This window comes from Siphateles boraxobius, unplaced genomic scaffold (assembly GCF_051911475.1).
Source record: "Siphateles boraxobius isolate OS27281-9 unplaced genomic scaffold, OSU_SipBor_1 15, whole genome shotgun sequence".
Lineage (NCBI taxonomy): Eukaryota > Metazoa > Chordata > Actinopteri > Cypriniformes > Leuciscidae > Siphateles > Siphateles boraxobius.
Window position 1 is genome coordinate 1,320,645 of NW_027508755.1, and position 25,300 is coordinate 1,345,944.

Consider the following 25,300-nt stretch of genomic DNA (forward strand, 5'->3'; position numbering starts at 1 on the left):
CCATCTGAAAGCAGGTGAAGTTGATTTACTACTAATCAAGGAACCGGCTTTACTGACGAGATGCGCATAACAATATCGTGCGATATATCGCCCAGCCCTAACTCATATGCACTGGTGGAACCATATGCACTGGTGGAACCTGTGTTAGGCTGGGTCCATATGTTGTGATCCCTACGGCGATCCCATATGTGTATTCTTCCACAGTACGGCTCCCTGCGGCGAGCCCGTGTCTTCCCTTGGTAGAACCTGCTCTGCCGTCACTGTCCGGTTGAGTCTCCCCCCCGTCAAAGGCTGGAGCCACCCCAGTGACATTCCATATGTTGTACTGCTCGGTCATCCGCCCAGTCCATGTGTCTATTCTCAACATATTACCTCCCTTCGGGCAGGATGTGACTTCTGCTGCGTATTCCTTTCCAACGAAAGAGAACTCTTTCCTAGTGATCTTGTGGGACAGCAGTGACTAACCTGGCCTAAGCCCTGTCCCTTCTCCGGCTCAAATAATGCGGGGGGATCAGAAGGCTTTTGTCTAGGCACTGGAAGGTGGCAGCACTGGTGGCATTTTAATTGGGATCTGAATCAATACGTTAAATGTGAGCGACTGAAAGGGAACGTCTCGGTTTACGTACGTATCCCTCATTCCCTGAAGGAGGGAACGGAGACGTAGCCCTGTCGCCACTATTGCTGGACCACCACTGACTCCGAGTTACGCTTGGCTTCTCAGCAGTGTTAATTTTGTCAGCAAATTTTGATTTAGTTTTAGTCTTAGTCTTTTGACTAAAATGCAATTTAGTTTTAGTCATATTTTAGTCATCTGAATTGTTTTAGTTTTAGTCTAGTTTTAGTCAACGAAATACAATAACATTTTAGTCGACTAAATCTACAGATTTAGTCGACTAAAATATAATGGGTTTAGTTCAATTGTAATGCATTAATTTAGAATTTCTCTAAAATTTCCAAACCCATATACTCCCGGAGAAAACATCTATTAACCTATTAATATGAATGATTTTTAATTTTGAACATGCAATACAGATACAGATTTAACTGCTGTTACTTAAAAAATATCTTAAAATGAAATAAAACCACTTTTCCTAAAGTACAACACAGTCTTCTTTACAATGAATGATATATTCATTCCTTATAACTACTTACACATCATTCTTTATTCTTTCAAGCAGACATATTTATTTGTATGAATTAAATATAATTAATCCTTATTAAAGCTATTAACAAACAGTGAATGCTTTTCTTTTTCTTTTGTTGCTTGATCAAAATTAAGGACACGGACCGCATTAGGTTTATTGCCACTGTCACTTTAAGACGTCGGATCATGTCCAATGACATGCGGATACAATTGCACTGATGCACATCCGACACACTCACAGTTTAAGACATAACCAGCATAGTTTACATGAATACTCTCCAAAAAGGACATTTAGACATACTGTTGTGTATTTCTCCATTCAGACATGAAAGAGAGCTCAATTCAGTAGCCTACTCACGCGCTGTAGGTGTATTGTGCATGACTGCACAGTTGGGGTTAGGTGTGTGCGCAAAGAAAACCGCACCGAATAGAGCTCTTTTTTGCATCCTCACTCTTATTCAGAGATCTATATGTCTGCTCTACTCATTCTCCCAGACGTTCACATTTTTTAACGTTTTATGACTATGTATGGTAGATCACGTTACAGTAGCCTACAAATGTGCGCATCTACCACACACGCAGGAGATCAGTTCTGACGGATCGCTTCCCAAATCGTCACTATCTAACATTTTCGTCTAGTTTTTATTCGTTGACGAAAATGTCAATAGATTTTCGTCATAGTCTTTGTCATTCAAAACTAGGTTTTATTTAGTTATCGTCTCGTTTTCGTCTGTGAAAAAATGTCGTTGACGAATAATTTTCGTCGTTATTTTCGTCAACGAAATTAACACTGCTTCTCAGCGAAAAACAACTAGTGCGTGCATCCACTTCCGTATTTATACCCGCGCCACGGTGCGATGCATTTCACGCACGCCAATGTGCATTGGCTCGTTTTAACAGTATATGAAGATGACAGGCTTCCTAAGTGTGATCCCAATCAGTCGACACGTCGACTACGTCTCCGTTCCCTCCTTCAGGGAAACGAGGGTTACATACGTAACCGAGACGTTTCAAATATAATTGTTTTGAAGTGTTGATGCTTAATGTAACACTATCTAGTGTAAATGATAAATCGACATTTGTGCCAGCTACTGTATATATGCCACCAGGGCACCATACAGACTTTATCAAAGAATTTGCTGATTTTCTATCAGAGTTAGTACTGGCTGCAGATAAAGTCCTAATTGTTGGTGATTTTAATATACATGTAGACAACGAAAAAGATGCATTGGGATTGGCATCTATTGGAGTTAGACAACACGTGTCAGGACCTACTCATTTTCGTAATCATACTCTAGATCTAATATTAGCCTATAACATGGAATCAATGTTGATGCCGTTGAAATTCTACAGCAGAGCGATGACATCTCAGATCATTATCTAGTCTTGTGTATACTTAATTTAGCCAAGGCTGCAAAGTCGACTCTGTGTTACAAATATGTTAGACCTATCACTTCTGCCACTAAAGATCACTTTATTAATAAAATTCTTAATCAGTTTCATCTCCTCAGCATCCTAGATAGCTTAGAAGAACTTGATATTGCGACAGAAACTTTTGACTCTCTCTTTTCTAGCACTTTAGACACAGATGCCCCTTTGCGCTTAAAGAAGATTAAAGAAAAGAGTCCGACGCCGTGGTACAACGAGCACAATCAGGCCCTTAAGAGAGCAGCCAGAAAAATGGAGCGCAACTGGAAGAAAACATAACTAGAGTTTTTTTTGCATTTCTTGTAGAGAGCACGATTGCGTACAGAGGTGGCCTTAAAAGCTGCTAGATCTGCTTATTTTTCAACCCTATTAGAAGAAAATAAACAAAACCCTAGGTATTTATTTGAAACAGTGGCTAATAGGGCTGGGAGAAAAAAATTGATTCACCAAGCTATAGCATCTAAAATAGCAATTCTAAAACTGATTTTTTTTATTTCAGAATCAATATTAATTCAAATTCAATTGCTTTATTTTTGTCCTTGCTTGTAGATGAGGTTAACAGAAGTTAGCCACTTTCGTTTCAACAGAGGATGAAATGTGTCGTTATCTATGAGTGACGTAATATCCCAAGTGGACACGTGGAAGAGACTTGAGACTGAAAGCACTGAAAAGCCCTCGAGCTACTAATATGCTGAGAGAGATATAAGACAATAGAGCTCCACGATTCATCTTTTAAAGACGGTGATCTCGATTCAAACACCCACGCGATCTTTCAATTCGTCTGTCTATTAAACTTTAACAAAATCATATTGCAACATTCAAAGCTGTGTTGGCGCTGACCCGGAGAGAGTTGTCATGAAACAGCTTCACAAAAAGTCTTTTCAACCTCATAGTATCATTATTTCTGTGATGCTATAGTTAAAATTATCATAGAGGTACTTGGATAAATGTGTAAAGTTCAAATATGAACACTGATGTCTACGATAGCGATCAAAAACAGCTTTTGATAGAAACTTGGTGCTTAAAATAACGCATTTATCGATTACATTGTTTCGCCACTAAGAGGCGACAAGTGACTGTTAAAAAATGTATTTGTTATTGAATAATTTATTCAAGAGAATGTAGTATTGTATGATGCTTCTGAAATAAGTCAGAAAGATGTGATTTGTTTTTGTAAATATGACTCATCTTATCCATTATGTAAGTGTATGATTTAACTTTCCCCTATATATAGAAATCGCAATACTTGTAGAATCGCAATTCTTAAAAAAATCCCAATACATATCGTATCGGCACCCAAGTATCGTGATAGTATCGAATCGGGAGATAGGTGTATCGTCCCAGACCTAGTGGCTAAATTAACAAAGAATAAATATTCAATCCCAGACGTTTACAAGCAGCACAGCAGTAATGATTTTATGAACTTCATTACTTACAAGATTGATCACATCAGGGAGAACATTTTAACTATGCAACCGTCTACTACAGTATCGCATGAGACTCATTTGAATTTGATTCATTCATTGCTATAGGAAAGGAAGAAGTTTCTGAACTCGTTAAATCATCTAAATCATCATGTATGTTAGACCCTATACCGACTAAGCTATTGAAAAAGATGCTTCCAGAGGTCATAGGTCCTCTTCTTAATATCATTAATTAATCTTTGTCATTAGGATACGTACCAAAAACTTTTAAGCTGGCTATGATTAATCCGCTTGTTAAAAAAATGCAACTTGATCCTGCAGAATTAGTCAATTACAGGCCGATCTTGAATCAACCTTTTCTGTCAAAGATTCTAGAAAGGCACTATCTTCACAACTATGTTCCTTTGTAAGTCAAGTCACCTTCTTTTATATAGCGCTTTTAACAATATGGACTGTTTCAAAGAAGCTTACAGTGATAATAGGAAATTAATGTAACTGAGATTGTTTTGGCTTTACAGCAGCTCTAGAATAAAGTTATTGTCCAGCTAAAGTTAGTTTTGATAGATTCACTTCCGTCGCAACGATCATTAGTTATTAGCTTAGGGGCCGCTAACACGACACCATTCTAACAGAAAACCCTTAATGCGATACGGCCGCTCATTTGCACAAAACAGTGCCTGGTGGCTCGAGAACGCAAACCATGAAATAGGTTCCAAGGTACAAGCCTTGAAAAATTTATAATACAGAATTTTGTATCGCTTCCATGTAGACACGTGAACCGGAATTATCCCGACAACATTTTATCTGTACAGAGATAAAGGGAAGGGAAGGAGGCCTTCACAGGGGAGAGACTAGATGACACTTCAGGAGATGAAACTGCGGTAAACCTTGAGATAAACAGAGAGATTAATATTAGCATAGCCATCCTTCGTATAAGGTAACAAGTACATCAGACTTTATGGGAAGTGTTCCCGGTTCTGGCTTACCTAATCTATGCAGACTAACATTGAATCATAGAACTCTAAAATACTATGCTAGGTCAAAGAGATGTGTTATTAGTCTAGATTTGAACTGAAAGACTGTGTCTGCTTTCCGGACAATGTTAGGAAGACTGTTCCAAAGTTTTGGTGCTAAATAGGAAAATGCCAGCAGTCGATTTTGATATTCTAGGTATCAAACTTATCAACTGGCCGGAATTTTGAGATCGCAATAGACTATAATGCATTAAGAGCTCGCTCAAGTACTGGGGAGCTAAATCATTTAGTGCTTTGTAAAGTAATCAGCAATATCTTAAAATTTATACAATGTTTAATAGGGAGCCAATGCAGTGTTGACAGAACCGGGCGAATATGGTCATACTTCCTGGTTCTGGTAAGAACTCTCTACTGCGTTTTGGACCAGCTGTAGTTTTTTTATTGAAACTAACGGTTTCAGTTTAGAAAGAAATAGTATCTGAGAGGATTTTCAGTCAGGATTTATACAGTACCATAGTACTGAGACAGCTCTCATTAAAGTCACAAATGATTTGCTCTTATCATCCGATAGTGGTTGTATCTCTCTATTAGTGTCTTAGTGCAGCATTTGATACTATTGACCACAACATTAAGACTCAAAAATTATGTTGGCATTAGTGGAATTGCATTAGCATGGTTTAAATCATACTTATCTCACCGTTACTAGTTTGTAGCAGTAAATGAAGAGATGTCTTATCGATCAAAAGTTCAGTATGGCGTACCACAAGGCTCAGTACTAGGACCATTGCTGTTCACTCTTTACATGCTACCCTTAGGAAGCATTAGTTTTCACTGTTATGCTGATGATACTCAGCTCTATATTTCTTCACGCCCTGACGAAACTTACCAATTCACAAAATTAGCGGGATGCGTTGCAGATAGCCTATAAAAAACTGGATGACTAGAAATTTCCTACTACTTAATTCTGAAAAGAACAGAGATTCTAATTATTGGATAAAAAACTTCCTCACGTAATAACCTAGAATACTGTCTAACACTTGATGGTTGCTCTGTCAAATCTTCTTCGTCGGTTAGGAACCTGGGTGTGCTCTTTGATAGCAATCTTTCATTTGAATGCCACGTGTCTAGTATATGTAAAACCACATTCTTCCATCTTAAAAATATATCTAAACTACGTCATATGCTCTCAATTAAAAATGAACAATTAGTTCATGCATTCATGACATCAAGGCTAGATTATTGTAATTCTCTACTGGGTGGTTGCCCTGCACGCTTAACCCTCTGAGGTCTAAAGGCATTTTTTCACTTTTTCCATCGATTTTACATATCTTATTAAATTCACCTTTTAAAGGCAATTACATAACATAATCCCATATGTTTTATATCAAAATGTGTAGAGAAAACCCAGCTCTCTTACTGGTGAGTTCCCCATTTGTCCTAGAGCATTGTGTAAAGAGAGAGAGAGGGATAATCTGGCTCTAAAAGGTGAAAAATTTAAGTCAGATTTTTGAAATTCTTCAAATCTCTTGTGGAAACATACCATTACTCATGTGGACAAATTATTTTGGTCTTTGAAATGGGTTTCCCAAAGTCTTAGCGTCACAAAACTAGTGTAATATATGATTAAAATAGTAGATAATGAATAATAATTGTCTAAAGTGACATTTTTGAAAAATCGTTTTTTAGTACAAGTTTTGTCACTGACTCTACCTTCACCAAATGTTAGAGGGACTGAGATAAAATAGGACTAAAATAACTTCCTACTACATATCAAGCTTCTCTCTCCATGTCAGCTGGTATTTTCCTCACTGTGAGGAGATGCGAGGGTACTTAGGGATTTCAACCGCATCTATTGGTTGGTTTCACACAAAATGCAGATAGGCCAGCTAGCCCACCAATCACGCAAGGTGAACGACCATTTTGTCTTCCCTCTTGCTCTCTGTGTGAGTCACGTATGATCTCGCGAGAATGAGGACGTTGAAGCTGAGAATCTACCGATTACGGCAAAATCAGAACCATTTATGTGTGCTGCACAATCGCGGAGATATTAATAGAAACATTTAGTAAACATCGAGTTGACGCGCCCACGCATCATCCAACCTCAGGGGGTTAATAAACAAACTACAGCTGGTCCAAAATGCAGCTGCTAGAGTTCTTACCAGAACCAGGAAGTATGACCATATTAGTCTGGTTATTTGCTCCCTATTAAACATCATATACATTTTTAAATATTGCTGATTACTTACAAAGCGCTAAATGGTTTAGCTCCTCAGTACTTGAGCGAGCTCTTATTGCATTATAGTCCTTCAAGCCTATTGCGATCTCAAAATTCTGGCCAGATGATAATACCTAGAATATCAAAATCGACAGCTGGCAGTAGATCCTTTTCCTATTTAGCACCAAAACTTTGGAACATTGTCCAGGAAGCAGACACAGTCTGTCAGTTCAAATCTAGACTAAAAACACATCTCTTTAGGTTAGCATACACATAACACATTATTGATTTCTATAATTAAATGTTAGTGTGGCAAGCAGGACGAGGCTGAGGGACCCACGAGACTGCGCTCTACTCCCCCCCCCCCGGCGGCGGCTGCGATCCCTGAGGGGTATGGACCGACGAGCCAAGGGAAACAGAGACGGAAGCATGAGGAGCGACAGATCCGAGAGAGGGGAGAGAAAAAAAGAAAAAAAAACTTGGTCCGGTTCCCACAACGTGCTGTCATCTGGTCCCCCACCAGCTGGGCGATGATCTCCGCGGTGTCTGGCGGTGGCGCTGGATAGCCCTCGGTGGACGGCTCGACACTCCTCCACTGCCTGGTGGACGGCAACCGCTCCTCCGGTTTCGGGCAGCCGGCAGGAGTCCCCCACTCCCGGCTCCTCTCCCTCCAACACCCAGGCAGCCGGCACCAAGCTCGACCGTCCCCCCGGCAACTCACTCCAGCGCACCGCCTCAAGCGTCCATGGACGGACTCTGCCCATCATGCTCGATGGCACCGCGGATTCCCCACAGCGGTGAGGACTCTATGACTGCGCGTTCCTCCTTCCCGGGACAACCAGTTTAAAGAGGTTTAAGATTAACGGAAGGAGGCGGGAACGAGCGAACATTTAACATTTTAATAATAAAATAAAACAAATACAAAAACAAAAGGATCCGCCAGCACCCCCTCGTGGATGCAGAAACAAAACACAATGTAAAATTAGGCATGTTCTTCTCTCGATCTTCACAGTCGTCGCTCCTCCTTTATGCTTCCACTCCTCCGTGAGAGATGCGAGATCGGTGCAACTCACAGGTGTCATACATTAAAGGTGCAGTGTGTAAACATTTTGAGTATCTATTAACAGAAATGCAATATGACATCCATAACTATGCGTTCAGTGGTGTATAAAGAACTTACTTAATAAACCGTAATGTTTTTATTACCTTAGAGTGAGACATTTATATCTACATAGGCGCGGGAATCCCCTTCTATGAAGGTCGCCATATTGTGACGTCATGTTTCTACCGTACCCGACAGCGAACAAACAGTGTTACAGAGCGTGTTTCGTCACTACTTTGAAAGAGAAGCCGCAGAAAGCTAGAAGAAGTTAGCCATAAACACCGTGAGTAGTGACTTTTCCCTGGTCAGTGGCGTAAATATGTAGTTGGATCGTTTCATGTTACTTAATTCTTCTCCCTCGCTGTGTTATGGCTTTGCTATGTGGGGATAAATGTGCTGGTTACGTTCGTGAGACAGCTGATTAGTAGGCTACTCTTGTCATTGACCGTAAAACAGTTACAGGAATCACCAACCCCGTCGATCTTGGAAGCATTTTAAGTCGAACGAGTTTCCAAAATCAGAGAAAAAAGCCTATTGTGTATAGTAAGTGGTGTCTAGGGGATGCGGAGGCGCCCACGCGCTGTTACAATCATGTCATTTTTGCCGCACGCACCTTTGGGCTCATGCGGACGCGTCGAGTATAAAAAAGGCTTAACGCTTTAACCAGCTCAGCCACAGTAACAGCTCATATTAGCAAGCTAAACTTTTACTACCCTGTTAGAAAAAATATATAGTTGCATAGTTTCATGTGGTTCTTCTCCCTCGCTATATTATGGGTTTGCTATGTGGGGAGAATGTGCTGGTTACGTCCGTGAGACTATTATTATATTATGTATTAAGACCCTTGATCCTCACCTGACTATGGCTTTGTAATCTTTATCCAAGATGTGGTTTATAATGGACTGTGGTACAGAAACTTGGTTTACTCTGGCTATTCTCTGCTGTCTCAGACGACGATGTTTGTCCCGTTTTAGCCACCGTAGCTTCTTCGAAAGGGAGGGGTGAGCAGTGGGCTGAGCCCTTACTGCAAACTCGCAACCGAACCGCTAGATGTCGCCAAAAGCTACACACTGCACCTTTAACTCTCATGCCACCGGCCTCGCGCCGTTCTCTCACGTTAGGCTGCATAGTTTAGATCAGCAGGAACTTTGAACACTTCCCATAAATCCTGATGTACTTGGTACATCATAAGAAGGATGGCGTCTACGCTAATATTAGTCTCTCTGTTTATCCTGAGGTTTACCGCAATCCGACGGATCTAGGCCATATCCAGATCTGATGAAGGACCATTGCATGGACACGATGACAACGCATTCCTGAAGTGCCAGCCTCATCAGCCCTGTGTAGTCCTCATGGACATCTCAACAAACTCGTCTCCATGCCGGCGGGATGACTCCGACCCCAACCAGATGAAACTTGATAAATATTGTGAAAGTTCTGATCCAATCTGACTTCTGACCTATAATGCTGCCTAAATCATAATCATACACTGTTGGTTCGTTGGTCAGAGAAGGACTGGACCCCTGACTGAGCCTGGGTTCACCCAAGGTTTTTTTTCTCCATTCTGTCACTAACGGAGTTTTGGTTCCTTGCCACTGTCGCCTTTTCGCCTTTCTTCTCCTTTATTCCACTGGCTTTTGGTTTGCTTAGTTGGGGACATTTAAATTTATATTTAACAATATTATTACAACACTATTTTCCTGTTATCTCTGTGAAGCTGCTTTGAAAAAATCTGTTTTGTAAAAAACGCTATATAAATAAAGGTGACTTGATTTGACTATACTGTATTCTATATACAGTACCAGTCAAAGGTTTGTACACATGAACGGGAAAGTGTGTCCAAACTTTTGACTGGTTCTGTACTATAATACACACATAAGTAATATTGCTATTTTATTATAATATACACAAAAATAATATCACCCGATATACCGTTATCTGGGTTTTTTTACTCCCTAATATTGGTATCGGCATTGGCTCCCAAAAATCCATAGCGGTCGGGCTCTGATCTTGACATTGATTTGTATGGTTTGTCAACGGACGTCAGCGTGTTGTCAATTCGCCGGGTAACTTTGACAAGAACGAAGAACATACGCATATCGCTGCCACTATACTGTTATTATTACGGCATTACTGCATGCAGCACCAACTTTACTCGAGGCTAGTTCAAATTCGGCAAATGAACGTCCTTGTTGTGCCAACATTTAATCGCCGCCGGTAGGAAAGGAGGAGAAGACTGCAAGTAATCCTGCGGGAACCACCGGAACTTCCTGTAAATAGTCTGAAAGTCCGAAGCATACTGAAAATGCTTTCACACTAGAAATGAACCAAACCTTTGTTCAGTTTAGTCCGGACCGAGACTAGGCCTACCTTTTTTCATCTGACCAAATTTCGTCTGTTTGGTCCGGACCGTGGTCCAGGGGAGGTTTCACACCTGTTAGTTTGATTTGGATCAAACTGAAAAGTCAGAAAATCCGGACAAAACAAGGTAGGTGTAAAGGGCCCTGAATTAATAACTAATGATCTTTGCAATGGAAGTGAATCAATCAATCAATCAAAACTAACTTTAGCTGGACAATAACTTTATTCTAAAGCTGCTTTGAAACAAAATACATTGTTAAAAGCGCTATATAAATTAAGGTGACTTGACTTGATTTAACTACTGTAAACTATGGTACAGTAATTTGTATATATCTGTCATATATTCATAATCAAGTTTATTTTTAGCAAGTGTTTAATAGAGACTTTGGTTACTGTATGCCTCTGTTTGAGGCCAACACTGGTAAATTAGTACAATGTGTCTTTGCATTTCCCCCCCCCATGTATGTATCAGATTGTATTGTAAGACTTGCAATGTTTTCTTAAATATTGACAAATACTGAATAAAAAGTTTATATGTGGTATAAACTGTTTTAACATGAATGTGGGGATAATTCTACAATACAGTTTCAAATGCATTCTGCAAAATAAAAGTGCTATTAGCTCTAGCTTTATTAGTACTCATTTGTGTTTAGATATTCAGCAGTAAATGAAATACACTTATTATATTTTTGTTTTAAAATTATATAAGGAGTTACAAGTACTTGTGTGCATGTTTTAGGGAACACGTACTGAACTTGTTCTGCAGGATCCCATGTAAGATTAAAATTACTGCAGATTTATCCAAAACGAACACTAACTATATAGCTGTATGACTCAAAAGAGGCACTTACAACTGCTTATATGTCGGTATGCTAGCTAGCTAGTAAGTTAGTGAAGGTAGGTAATAAATTGTTGGAAATCCTTAAGTGTGTAAATTAATCTTTTCGATTGTGCCAATTAAGTTTATTTACGTATTTATTTATTTAATGAATCAATCAATAACTCAAACTACATTTTGAATCCTGCAGGGCTCTTTTAATTTCATAGGATGTTATGCAATCCTGCATTACATGTCAGTGGACAAACCTAAAGGATTGCGTTCAGGTGTCTAAAAAATCATATTCAATTCTACAGGACAGTATGTCGACAAACCTACAGGACTATGGCATATAAAAAACCCTGCAGGAATGTACTCTCCTGTGGGATTTTCATTCTGTTTTGCAGGATTCCTGCATAATCTCTGCACAATCCTTCAGGATTCCTATGGGATTTTTTGTAAGGGAAAGTCAGAATTTGACGTTTTTAAAGCAAGGTTTAACAGTGTGCTGCAACCTGCAGATAATATTATCGCTAATCACGAAAGTCGACATTGCAACAAGATAGAAATCCCTTTTATTTGCCAAAAAAAAAAAAAAAAATCTAACGTTAACCAGTTTGAACAGGAACGCCGTACCCCTTAAAATCCACTCCTCGGACTCCGTCCCCAGATGATGCACCCCTCCATAGAATAAACGCCCCCTGTTCTGCAGTTACAAAATACGAAGCTTGGTAAACTGTATTTTATTATTAAACAAACAAACTCACAGTCGTCGAGTCTCTCCTGAACTGACCGGAGTTCAGCCGCCTCCTCCATCCAAATTTACATCCATCAAAGACGAATCTTCCAAAGGGACAAACCTTTGAACAATGAATTTAAAGCAATGTTGAACACCACCAGTGTAAATAAAATACATAATTCAAAGTTGATAAATATTTTTATATCACAAGGTTTACCCAATAAACGAAGAGCGTGAGAGTGCAGTTATCAAACGCGAGACTTCACTGTGTGATAGGCTACCGCCAAAGCCAGATATATCCGGCACGGAAACAACGCTCTTAACTTTCGATTTCCTGAGAAAGAAAGGAAGCGTTTCCTGTATGGGCTAGTCAATATGTTTTATATAAACAACAATTCACAATAATAAAGATACAATAAATATTAGTAACCGAAAAGAACACGAAACAAAGTAAAATGTTAAATAATAATTTGATAATAATAATAAAGCACCCAACCATAAATTAGGATTAGGCTTGTTGCATGTAATTATGCATAATTTACTGTTATTACTATAGTAAGTGCATTTAACGTGTAACAAGGACACAAAGTAAAATTTAAAAAAAGTTAAAAATAAAAAGTTTTCATCACAATCATTTCTCAGCTTTCAAATGTGTGCAGCCCTAATCCATAACCTATGATATTATCACCAAACACATGGTTTTCCATGTTAATATTGTGCATGTGGACTCTCAGTTGGAAGAACAGAGACAAGCCTCTGTTTAACCTGATCATTAAACTGATGACATCCAGTTAATGCCCACAGTGTTCAGCACTTAGTTCCTCATGTGATGCAATGGGGAAATGACAGTCTGATCTTGAATAGGATACGTAGGCTATTAATAAATATGTATTCCCACACACACCTCACCTTTCTAATGGCGAATGAAATATCGCGATAGTAAAAAAAATCCGGTATTTATGAGGACATCTTTATGATTGTGTTACTCATTTTCATGTAATCTGATGCATCATAAATACATTTTCCTTAATACAAATATTTTACGTAATTTCACAAGTGTCATTTCTCGGGCTGGCAAACAATTAAAAAACGTAATTGCCCAATACACAGGTTAAACAAATCACAAATAATCACATGCATTATAATTAGCTTGAGAAGGGTCTCCAAATGAAGATGACTAAAAAAACAACATTATATTATCGCAGCTAATTGATAGGAAAATGATTTATTATTGACTCTATTGAATTGCTTATCCTCAAAATTCCTCAATTACTAAATTCATAAATATTAATCCAGTTACCTGTTAATCTCTATGGGGAAAGCAAAGAGAAATATTTAGCTATTTTTATACAGAAATAAACTTGCAAAAAGTTTTTTATTATCCAAGTAAAGTGAATATATTCACTCTGATACATACACTCGCAATACACCATATTCTGGTGTGGTGGAAAACAGTATAATAAATTCACTTATTCTTCAGAGTAAATATATATTGATCATCGTCAGTGATTTCAGCTGTCACAACATATAAAATATGATGTATGTTAATAACAGGGGCGTCGTTAGGCCCTTTTTAGGGGGGCTTCAGCCTAGCCCCCCTAAAAATCAGTGGTTAATGTAGGCTACACAAATTCGTGTTCGCTTCAGTCTTGTTATAATCAGATTCAGCGCGTTCTTCATCTTCAATCTAGCCTGGTTAAAACCAGACCATTCTCAGTTGTAACTGAGTTAGGGTCTGGCAAAGCGTCATAGACAAATCATTTCCAGAGGGGCGTCACCAAAGGACGTCGCGGATAGACCTAAAACCAATCAGAGCGATGAAGGAGATGACGTATGCAGAGCGGCGGAGAAACATCTCCCGAGTGTTGTTCTTTGCTCGGTTTTTAACAAAAAGGAAACGTTCAAATCGCTTAAAACAGACGCGATAGCTGATTTGAACGAGTGATGTTCGATGGCGGCATCCATCTTTGTAATGTAGGTATAACCCCCCTTCGCCCGGGTCCCACTCGACCCGCTCCGAGCGGGCCTCGAACCCGAGTCTCCGGCATGAGAGTCAGGCGCTCTAACAAGGAGGCTAAAGACTGCAGCCTCTAACATCTGTCGCCAGAGCGTCTATTGAGATCAGAGGAGTGAGGTTTACTCACACAGCAACTACTAGCTGGCCTCCGTTACACTCACCCCCCTAAACCTCACTCCCATCCGGGTCACGGCACCAATGTAACCCCCCTTCACCCGGGTCCCACTCGACCCGCTCCGAGTGGGCCTCGAACCCGAGTCTCCGGCATGAGAGTCAGGCGCTCTATCAAGGAGGCTAAAGACTGCAGCCTCTAATATCTGTCGCCAGAGCGTCTATTGAGATCAGAGGAGTGAGGTTTACTCGCACAGCAACTACTAGCTGACCTCCGTTACATAGGCTACAAAATCTGCTTCAAAATCCCAGCGCTGTCGTCATCGTGTAAAGCCCGCCCCAACGTTTCTGATTGGTGCCTCGATTTCGACGGATTGGAAATGGGTTTGAATGAGCTCTTTGCCAGACTAACTTTCAGAGCAAATCTAAATTTGCCGGAAGTTGTCTGGGTTTTCCCAGGCTATCTTCAATCCGCAGCGGCGCCGCGCAGAGAGCACGTCAGAAACAGAGGACAGGGTGTGTGTGTGTGTGTGTGTGTGTTCATCTTAGCCTCATTGGTCTGTCACTGCTCGTCAATGTCAGAATATTTGAGATCACCAATCAAATCAAAGTAGGCGGGCTTTATGTTCACAGACGCTGCTGAGCGCGAATTTGCTGCGTTCACAGCGGACGCGAATAGCGCGTCAGGCGGGAGTGATTTCAATGTTAAGTCAATGCAAAGACGCGTTACGCGCGTAAAAAATTCCTGCGCCGCGAATGAGGCGTAGAGCACGGCGCGGTAGACGCGAATACGCCTCATTCGCGCGTCAAGTTCGAGCGAATGGCGCGAATTGAGCGTCTGGCGCGTTACGCGCGAATGGTGCATTTTGTGCATTCACGCGTTTGACGCGAATTCGCGTCTGCCGCCCGAGTTGAAAAAACTGAACTTTGCCGTCAATTCGCGCCGCGTTAACCAATCAGGAGCCTAGCTGCTTGCTGCTGTCACGTGGTGAAGTATCTGGATGCTTCAATACATTATTTTGTAATGGTTTTAATGCACAACAAAGCAACTATTTTATCACATAAAACTTGATTTCAATATATAGACATTCATTTTGTATTGAATGCTATTTATTCCATATCTAGATTATATTAAATAATATTATAATATGAAGACAAACATACTGCATTATAAGTTCATGTCTGGACAGTGTTGTGTGTGAGAGAGAGAAAAATCACAGGACAGATTAATCACTTTTGGAGGCTGGCTCCATCATCAAAACAAAAATAAATGACAGATTAGGTGGATGAGGCCGAGGGTGATCCTCGCTCCGATGCGGGACAACAGGTCATCAAGCTGGGCGCGGGACAGGCGGAAGTACCGCTGAAAGCGGCCGTCATCCAGGCGCAGCTCCTGGAGCGAGCAAATGGTGAAACTCGCCACACTGGGTCGAAAGGTCAGGTGGACACAAATACGGCGACGATGACCCCTACGCCGCCGTTCTGCTCTCCAGATCAAATACAGAGCTGTGACTCTCTCGGTGAATGCTCGATCAAGATAAAAAAGATGGCCGCCAACGGGTTTCGATTGTGTTTACGCGCGTCAATTTCGCTCTTGACGCGCGAATGGATTCAAAGTGGTCAAGCGTATAACTAGAATTTGACGCGCTATTCGCGTCCGATGTGAACGCAGCATAACAGTCTTGAAATGCACATCAGAGAAATAAAAAAATTGTACCCCCTACCAACCTCAAATTGGGGACCTCTTTGATTATAAAGCCCTGTCTACGGCCCTGTATTAGGCATAAGATCACTAATGAATGTGTAGCCTACATATTGTGAATGCATTTAATAAACTTAATTACCTTAGTAGCTTTCAGTAAATAACGCTTCTGAGAAAATGATTCAAAGACAAAATAAACCTATCACTTGACCCTATGTTTACTTTCTTCACTGATAGACAAAAATGAAAAGCCTCAGTCAAAGCTCAGCTTTAGGAGGGGAAGATGAAGGGCAAGAGAAAAACAAAGAGAAAAAGAGTGTGATGCTGATGAGGACAGAAAAATAATCAACTGCCCACTGACATGGTTTTAAAGCTGTTATCCAAATTTTTTGGCCTTCAAAACATCTTAAAATAAGTAGATCTGAGAAATCCCCCCTATCTGCCCTACCTCACATTTGGGACCACAGTGATTATAAAACCCTGCCTTTGCATGGTAATGAAACTGGTTAATAGTGAGCATTAGATCCTTAACTAAAGTGTTACCTTTTTTTATCATTTAAAAAACAAATCATATAATCATTGGGGGCTTAGCCCCCCTAAAATGAAAATCCTAGTGAGGCCCCTGGTTAATAAACCTGGTTAACCCTGGTTAATAACCTAATAAAGTGTACTCAAATGACTTGACCCTTGTGCAACCTTGTGGGCATTTTTGTCTTTTTCAGGGTTTTTTAAAAATAATTTTGGGAATTTTAACATTTCACCCCTATTTCCATTAATCTTTTGGTCAAAAACTAATCCCATTGAAACACATTAAAACAATTTTGAATCACAGGGCCATTTAACTATAAAATGATGCAATCTTTATTAACAGGCTTTCACTCTGTTGGTAAGGCTTCAAAATTTAAATATTTACTTTTTTTTTACCAGATTGTGCATTTTTTTCAGACTTGGCCTTTGTAAGGCCTCCCAATCGGTCCAACGACAGTTTCCGATAGGTAGGCCTATAGGTGAAGGTTTCTGTCTTTTCAGTCTGGCAAAGTAATTTAATTACCTCTTTGTTTCATCTGACTCCAAAAATGAATACTCCATTCATGGTTACTCCAATAAATTGATGTTTGTTAATCATTAAATTTTGGTGAATGTTTGATTAGTCTATTTAACACTTTATTGAAATTACATTAATTCATCCAGATTCTCGCACTGGCCGGGTTTACGATCTCTTAAACATAAGCTCGTCAGTCTAGAATATATTTATTATTATTATATATTTATATTTATAATTAAGGTAAGATTATATCTAACCAAAGGCCAAAGCCATTAATATCGAAACAAGCTGACCAACTTAACTACTTCTAATGGTAACTTTGTATAAACATGGATAATATTACAATAATCAGAGGTTGAGGCTCACCGAATTTAGATTGGTCTAACAACATTTTGTTGCTCCAAACAGAAAACCCATTATTAGCCTCTTCTTCAGTCTTAGTATACATTGATAAATGCCAATGTGTTAGGCGGAGCTCTAAAGCTTCAGTTTGCTCCACGAAACTGAGCGTTAGTCTGTTACTAACCTGAGCGTAGACTTATGGTGTTATGGACTTAATATAATCTACTAGAATCAATAATTTCAGAGTAAGTCAGAATTAATCCAAATGTAACAATTTATTATTAGTCAGGTAAATGTATCATGCCAATTATATAATCAATTCAAAGATAATCATTACAATAACACCAAATGCTCAGAGATAAAGAGTAAAAGATGTACTTGACTCAGGAAATACATATTAGTTGTCTGGAGGACACTCAGCATTATGGGTCGATCAAGAGACATTTCATTATATACTCAGACCAACAGACCAAGACAAAACATCCCCCAATGTGGGGAATGAACTTACAATAGGAATTTGCATTGACTAGAGTTATAGACACATGGAGTTCACACCTTGTTGAGGAACAAGAGTTGGGAAAAAGTGCACCACCAATAAGCAAAGTATCTCCAAACCCTTACCATTTGGTTTACTTCTGTTAAGATAAGACCATTCGCACTGAGACATTTCAAACCATACCAAACATGTCTGTTGAGTCACTTATATTGACATAGAACATTATAATTTTATATATAATCTTTGTAAGTGAAGAGAAGAAGTAAAGGGAAATAAGTTTTCCTGCTACTTTACTCTGTGGGTGTCGAGACAAATGGCAGTTTGTGTTTGTGTTGTCCATATCTCAGGAGATCGAAGTATCTGAGGTTCTGTTTGTCTTTCAGCTATAAAGCAAATTATCGCTTTATTTCTGTTTTCTGCTTCTGCATAGAGCCAATTTGATTCATTATACAGCTATAATTGTGTGTGTGTGTGCGTGTGTGTGAGTGTGGGCGTGTGTGTGCGTGCGTGTGCGTACGTGTGCGTGCATGTGTTTCAGAGTGTGGTCTGTATCTGTGTAATAAAAAGTGTTTGTGTGTGCGTGTAACTCTACTGCAAATCCAAAGTCTTTGGATTTGCAGTAGAGTTATACGCACACACAAACATTTTTTATGTTTGAAACGGATTTTATGTTTTTAAAATCCGTGAGTTTTGCTGCATCCAATGGGGAAAATCTGGTTCTGCTCCCAAATAAACTCTCACTGAAAGCTCATTTTTAAGATATCAACCTTGAAGATTTATAGCTTTGATTTTCTAGCAGTTTTACATAAAATATAAATATATATTTAATAAAATATATTTTATTTATTTTAAATATATTTTAAATATATTTTATTTAATAAAATATATTTAATAAATATATATATCATAAAATATATATTTTATATAAAATATTGTTCATTAATCATTTTCATAAACTTCTATAATTTTTTTTGGTTTCGCTTTTTAATTTTTTTTTACTTCAACAATAATCTACGACGGGTCTTCCTTAAAATTAGACCAAACTTAAGTCTGCGCTCCAAAGCTTCAAATTTCGATGATAGGTTTTTGACACATTGTTGACATTTTTGTCCTCTATGGACGTATGTATAGTATGTGTAACTCATTTAATTTGAGGAAATCGATTGGTCAATTGCCATTAAATATTTATAGTGTGAGCTTATTTCATTTAAGTCCATTAAGAAAAAGACTTAAATGAGTTAACTAGAAACATCAATTTAACTAAATCCTGCTAGTTAACAACAGGAAACATGCATGAGATGAAGAACGAATCAATGCATCAACAAATTCACAGTCACTGCCTTTAAATAAAGCAACACACAACATAACATCAGTGTGTCTCTGCTCATCCTGAACTGAAGCACTTGATCACTATGCATCACTGATTGATGATCTTTTTGTTAAGTTCTTCATGTGTGCTGTTGTTAACTAACAATTATCTGCAAGAGGATTGAGTTAAATTTATGTTTTGTTAACTCGTTTAAATTAATTTTATCTTAAGAAACAATCTTTTTTTTAGTGGACTCAAATGAAATACGATCACAGTATAAATATGAAATGGCAATTGACTAATTTAAGATAATTGGTTTCCTCAAATGTAATTAGTTTACACAGGTTTTAATTCATACTATAACAATTACAGCAAAGAACTGTAAATTCACAGGTGCTCTTGTTTTGCTGCTTTTACAGGTGTGCTGTATTTTTACAGTTTAATTATAGTTGATGATTTACGGTAATCTTGTAAATGTACAGGCTTTTACAGTAAATTTTTACAGTACATGTGAAAAGGCATTGCATTTGAATCATTTGTCCCTCAAAATCTGCTATTTAAAAATATTTACTGAACATTAAAAAACATGTAACATTATAAAAGCTCCATCTGGAATATTTCAGCTCAAAACGGCATGCCTTTCATGTCACAATGCCGTCTATGCACTGTACATCTGCTGGAGAGACATCTTCATAGATCTTTGAAAAAAAAAACGTCTTTCCTGGAATTTCAAAAAACCCACGAAAAGTCCATTAAAACCAAGAAAAATACACTCTAAAAAAAGATGGTTCTTTAGAGATTCTTTACAACAGTTCAATTTAATACGGTATCATCCTGAAGAACCTTTTAAATGCTGAAATGGTATTTTGTATTGGAGTTTAGGGTTCTTTGTATTATTGCAGATTTACTGCTCAACTATACAACTACAGTACACAGACTGTCAACATATTCTCAACAGGTTTTATTCCTTAGCCCTAAAATGGTCTTCATATCCTGTTTACACTTCTGGGCCAGTATTCATAAAGAATCTTAATGCAAAGAGTAGCTCCTAGTGACACAATTCTAAGAAAATTCTTAGAAATGTGGGCGTTTACTCTTTTCATTACTAGGATTTTTTCTTTAATTGAAAAGTAATTCAGAAAGCATCTTTACCCTTAAAAGAGGTCTTAAGGTCAAAATTGTTAGGAGCACGGACAAGGGCTTTTAAGAGGCTTAAGGCAGATGAGAAAATGGCAGAAAGACGAAGAGGGAAAATAAATGTGTTGCAGACAATAGATGACAGTGAGTTAATAAGACACTATAGATTAGATCGTGCAGGGAACATGTTTGTGACCGATTTTATTAGAGACACAATAACATCTCCGACACAGCGCAGGAATGGCGTAGTGCCAGAAATTAAATCACTACTGTACATTAAGATATTTGGCAGCTGGGAAAATGCATCAATGCAGCAGTGATGATTTGGGTCTGTCACAACCTTCTATAAGCAGAGTGATCACAACAATTACAGCACTTTCAGAACCTCTTATTGTGTCGCAGTTTATTTAGTTTCCAATGGACATTCCCACAATGCAGGCTCAAAAAAATGCATTTATGAATATAGCAGGCTTCCGCACAAGCAGGGGGAATGAACCGTAAATAATGTATTATTAACCGCTATAAGCTCCCACGTCTGCTTCTGTGCTGTGACACCCGGCCTGAATTTTCCTTTAAGGATGGCCTTGTGTTCATTCACTAACTGGGCTCACAGTAAACACTGTTCCTCTGTCCAGTTGAGCTTTCTTGTTTTTTTATTCAATGTTTGCTACATTAAAACCAACATTCAAACCAACACTTAAATAGACTGGAACAATTTTTATCATTCTAATCCAATCAAATAACTTATAGGAAATTAACAGTATGGTAAATTAAAAAAAAGGATTTATATACACATATATAATGTGTGTGTGTGTGTGTGTGTGTGTGTGTGTGTGTGTGTGTAGATGAGAATGGTCAAATAGGAAAAATTACGCATGTAATTTCAATGTGAAGGCTTAGAATAGGCCCTATACTTAAAATCACTCTTTTTTTCCTTCTTGGACAACCAACCAATCACAGTCTTCAAAAGATTGTGCCATACATAGCACCCGGTCAGCCCCGCCTCCTCACTAAGATAAAAGTTTTTGTCTTTTCCTTACTCAGAGTTGCTCTCAGATCGGTCCCGAATCGCTCTTAAGCTAAGACTCCTACGTAAACGATTTTAAGATAAATTAAGAGTTTTCTGAGAGGATTCTTAAATCTTCATGAATACGGGCCCAGGTCTTTGGGGTCCGTATGACCCCAAAAATTGATAGAGTAATTGTACAAAAAATATATACATTTTTAATCATAACAATAAAGTTTTTTTTGTTGTTGTTGTTTACTTCTCATCTATTCATTAATGTAGTGTGTTTTGGGAGATATGAAGCACTTTTTTTTACCTATTTACTGCAGAATTCCTAAAAAAAAAACACACATTAATGATGATCAATTTTAAATATGAGTTGTTTCTGGACATTGATCTAGGTGTTAGATGCATAATTCTGCCATCTGCTGGTAATATGTTTTTTTTTGTAGATAATATAGTTTTAGCTAGAAAGTGTAATTACCATATGCTTCCAGCAGAGGCTCCAAAGAGATCCATTCATTTTCTGGATGTGACTTACTTTTAACAGCTTTTGTTATGAATGTAAATATTTAAACATTTTAAAATACATTAAATCAAAGTTTAGAATTATTTTTGTTGTTGTTTGAGGTCTTTTAGCATGCCTTGTTATTGCAATAATGCTATAAATTTGCAGTAATGCCAAATTAATTTGCAATAATGCCACATAAGTTGCCACTGAAAGAAAATACTTGATTGCAATTACATATTATTTCAATAATCGAAATGTATAAAATTATTAACTTTAGAATAAGAAATTAATTTTTAAAAAGTAATAAAAACAAAAAACATACAGCTATAGGCGGATATGAACAGGAGTGAAGAGTAAACACACCTGTGTGTCTGTGTGTGTTTGTGTGCGCGCACGTGCATGTGTGTGTGTGTGTGTGTGTAATCATGCTCATTCCACATTATTTTTTTCTCTAATGCCAGGCCTTCATTTACATTTTTAGATTCATGCTGGAATAATTGATTTTATTTCCCAATTTCTATAAAAATTGTTGTGAATCATCAGACACAGTCAGATCCATTTGCAGACAGTTTATTCAGATTAGACAAGGTTGACAGGCAAGGGTCAGAACCAGCGAGAAACAGTGGAGCAGATCAGACAACAGCGAAAAGGAAACCAGGCAGGAGATCAGGGCAGGCAGCAGACAAGACGAGATCCAGGAAACAGGCAGGGGGTCAGTAGGCAGGCAGCAGTCGATCAGAGACGAGATACAGCAGGGTCGTAACAACGGGCTGAATAACAGTCAGGAAAACGCTCAGAAATGTACACAGAGTGACAAAATTTGGGTGACACACAAATATGTTGTTTGCTGTTGTGGAACAATATGATTCATGATCGACCTATAGGGCTGCTTAAGAAAACCGTGCACTCACAATCCAGACTAGATCAACCTGGATCAAATTAGTGGGATTGCGTTGAAACCGCTTTAGCCCCGACTTTTTGGCAAGGTAAGTTTATAGTTTAACCCTATATAGCACATTCCATACACTATGACAATTCAAAGTGCTCTACGGAATAAAAATAATCACAAAATAAAAGCAAGGAAAATTAAAACAATTCGAAATTCTTCACATAGAAAGGAATTAAAATATCACACAATGGCAATTTAAAGTCCTTTGCATAGAAAATAAGCACAAAATAAAAGCAAGGAAAATTAAAAATTAAAAGGAGTTAAAAAAGATACATGATACAGTTATAAAATAAATTAGAGTAAAATTAATGAAAGTAGTAAAAATATGATATATAGAATAAACTTCTCATCTGGCAAAACACTGGTGTATCTTATTTTGCATATAGTTTTACTCTGACACTGTGTCTGTGGTCTTTATTCTGCGAGCCTAAGAATTCTATTGGACGTCTCCGATGGACCTGATTTTTCCCTAAAATTTGGACAGGAGGAGGTCTAGGACAGACTCACGGGGTAACCTCGGGTTCACTGACACATCAGTCCAAACCCCAAAAACCCATTTGTACGGAAGCTCTAATTGAGTCGATCCAGTCAGCACCCCACAGAACCTCGAGTTTAATCACGTCAAACTCACTACTCCACCACAGATCCAGGTCATCATGGTTTCATCTCTCAATTTATTCCAATTAAGTAACTTATTTTTGTCTCTTATCCAATTTTCAGTGCCATTTCAGTTCAGAATCAAAAGGAGGATGCAGAAATAAAAAACACACAGTGGCACAGTGCTCATTCAGTAAATGCACAGCTAAACAGATGTGTTTTTTAAGTCTGGATGTGAATGTGACTGTAGGAGCACATCTGATCTCTTCTGGAAGAGTTCCAGCATAGTAGCTAAAAGCAGACTCGCCATGCTCACGGTGAACCCTTGGTGTTTATAGTTGTTGATGTGATCCTAATGATCTGAGTGATCTGTTGGGTTTATATTCAGTGAGCATATCTGCAATGTATTGAGGTCCTAAGCCATTGAATTATTAATATACCAGTAATAATACTTTAAAATCAATCCTGAATGTAACTGGGAGCCAGTGTAAAGAGCTGAGGACTGGTGTGATGTGTTCATATGTTCTGGTTCAGCTCAGCGTTCTGTATGAGCTGCAACTGTCTTATGGTGTTTTTGGGAAGGCCAGTGAGGAGTCCATTCCAGTCTTGACTGAAGAAAGATTGGGCACATCCAACTGTTGACTTCATCAATGCATTGGCACAGGGAGTCAATAGGCCTATGTCACGAAAAAATTGAAGACCTGAAGTACGTCTTTTAGTAGGGATACTCCTCTTCCGGTTTGCTTTTTACAATGGCGGAGTCCGATAGATACCGCTGGACCAAATCTCTCCGCAACCTGTTTTCTGATTTCCTGATTTCATACGAACTTATAGCTTCTACAGGAGCAAAAACCTTTGTTTCACAACCTCATGGCTCGTGGTCAGTCTACCTCGGATGGTTTAGACATTATGGCTGATAATCTAAATCCTTATCGAGAAATACTGTTGACCGGAAGTTCTGTATCCCTACTCCGTATGACCTGAACCATTTTAGGACTATGCCAGAAACCACTACCCAGTTTTCCAGCCTGTCAAGAATATGTTATGATCGACAGTGTCAAATGCAGCACTGAGTTCGAGTAGTACCAGGTCTATATGCTCAATATGTTGCAATCCAGATTGATCTTTTTCAGGAGGGGCTTGACAACTGTTTAAGGGAGTTTAGAGAAATAGCAGAGAGAAGTGAGGCATTTACCACTTCTAGGAGATCTGCTTCTAAACAGTTTAACACACTTGTGAAAAAGGAAGTGGGGATTGTGTCAAGGGCGCAGGTTGATATTTTAAGGTGCTGCACTGTTTCTTTAAGCCTAACATTAAAATGTTGTCTGACATATGAATGTTGGGGTTTGTCACCTAAAACCGGCAAAGCAGCTTTCATATACGTTCTCTACTGCTCATCGACCGCCACAAGGCCCTCCTGGGAGGAGACTCGATCCCAATCGCATAGGCAGACCTGTAAGAATTTCATGTGGGCTGAGGGCTGTCCTGGTCCCTTTTCAGGCTCTCATGGCCATCAAGACTAGTGGAAAGGCTTGAACGCGTGTCTTACCTGTTCCTGCCATAATTTTACGCAATTTGTTTTTTACAGTCTGACTTGTCCTTTCCACTTTCCCACCACGTTTGTGAGTGAGTTTTCAAATTTATTCTCAATCCGTTTGCCAATTCTGTGATTACTTTAAAAAATGTGTCCCATTATCACTGGACAATCTTTCTGGTACTCTAACCTTGGAATAACTTCTCTTATTAGAGCTTTATTATCCAAGAGCTGGATAAAAATCCAGTAATGCGCTCATATCAATTTCACAGATGGTTTTGTTGGGAGAATACAGCATTAAATCATCTACATACTGAATTAGGGTACTTCCCTTTGGGGA

General features: G+C 38.7%; 1 protein-coding gene across 1 annotated transcript in view; it reads right to left on the bottom strand.

Moving 5' to 3' along the window:
* LOC143738601 (sterile alpha motif domain-containing protein 9-like) overlaps positions 1-12,510 on the bottom strand; it is a 34,608-nt gene extending 22,098 nt beyond the window's left edge. The window contains exons 1-2 of the mRNA XM_077230593.1: positions 12,422-12,510; positions 12,233-12,325 (exon numbers count right to left, since the gene is read on the bottom strand). The gene's annotated coding sequence lies outside the window, so the exon portion shown is untranslated. The remainder of the gene's footprint in view (positions 1-12,232; positions 12,326-12,421) is intronic.
* Positions 12,511-25,300: the final 12,790 nt, after the last annotated feature.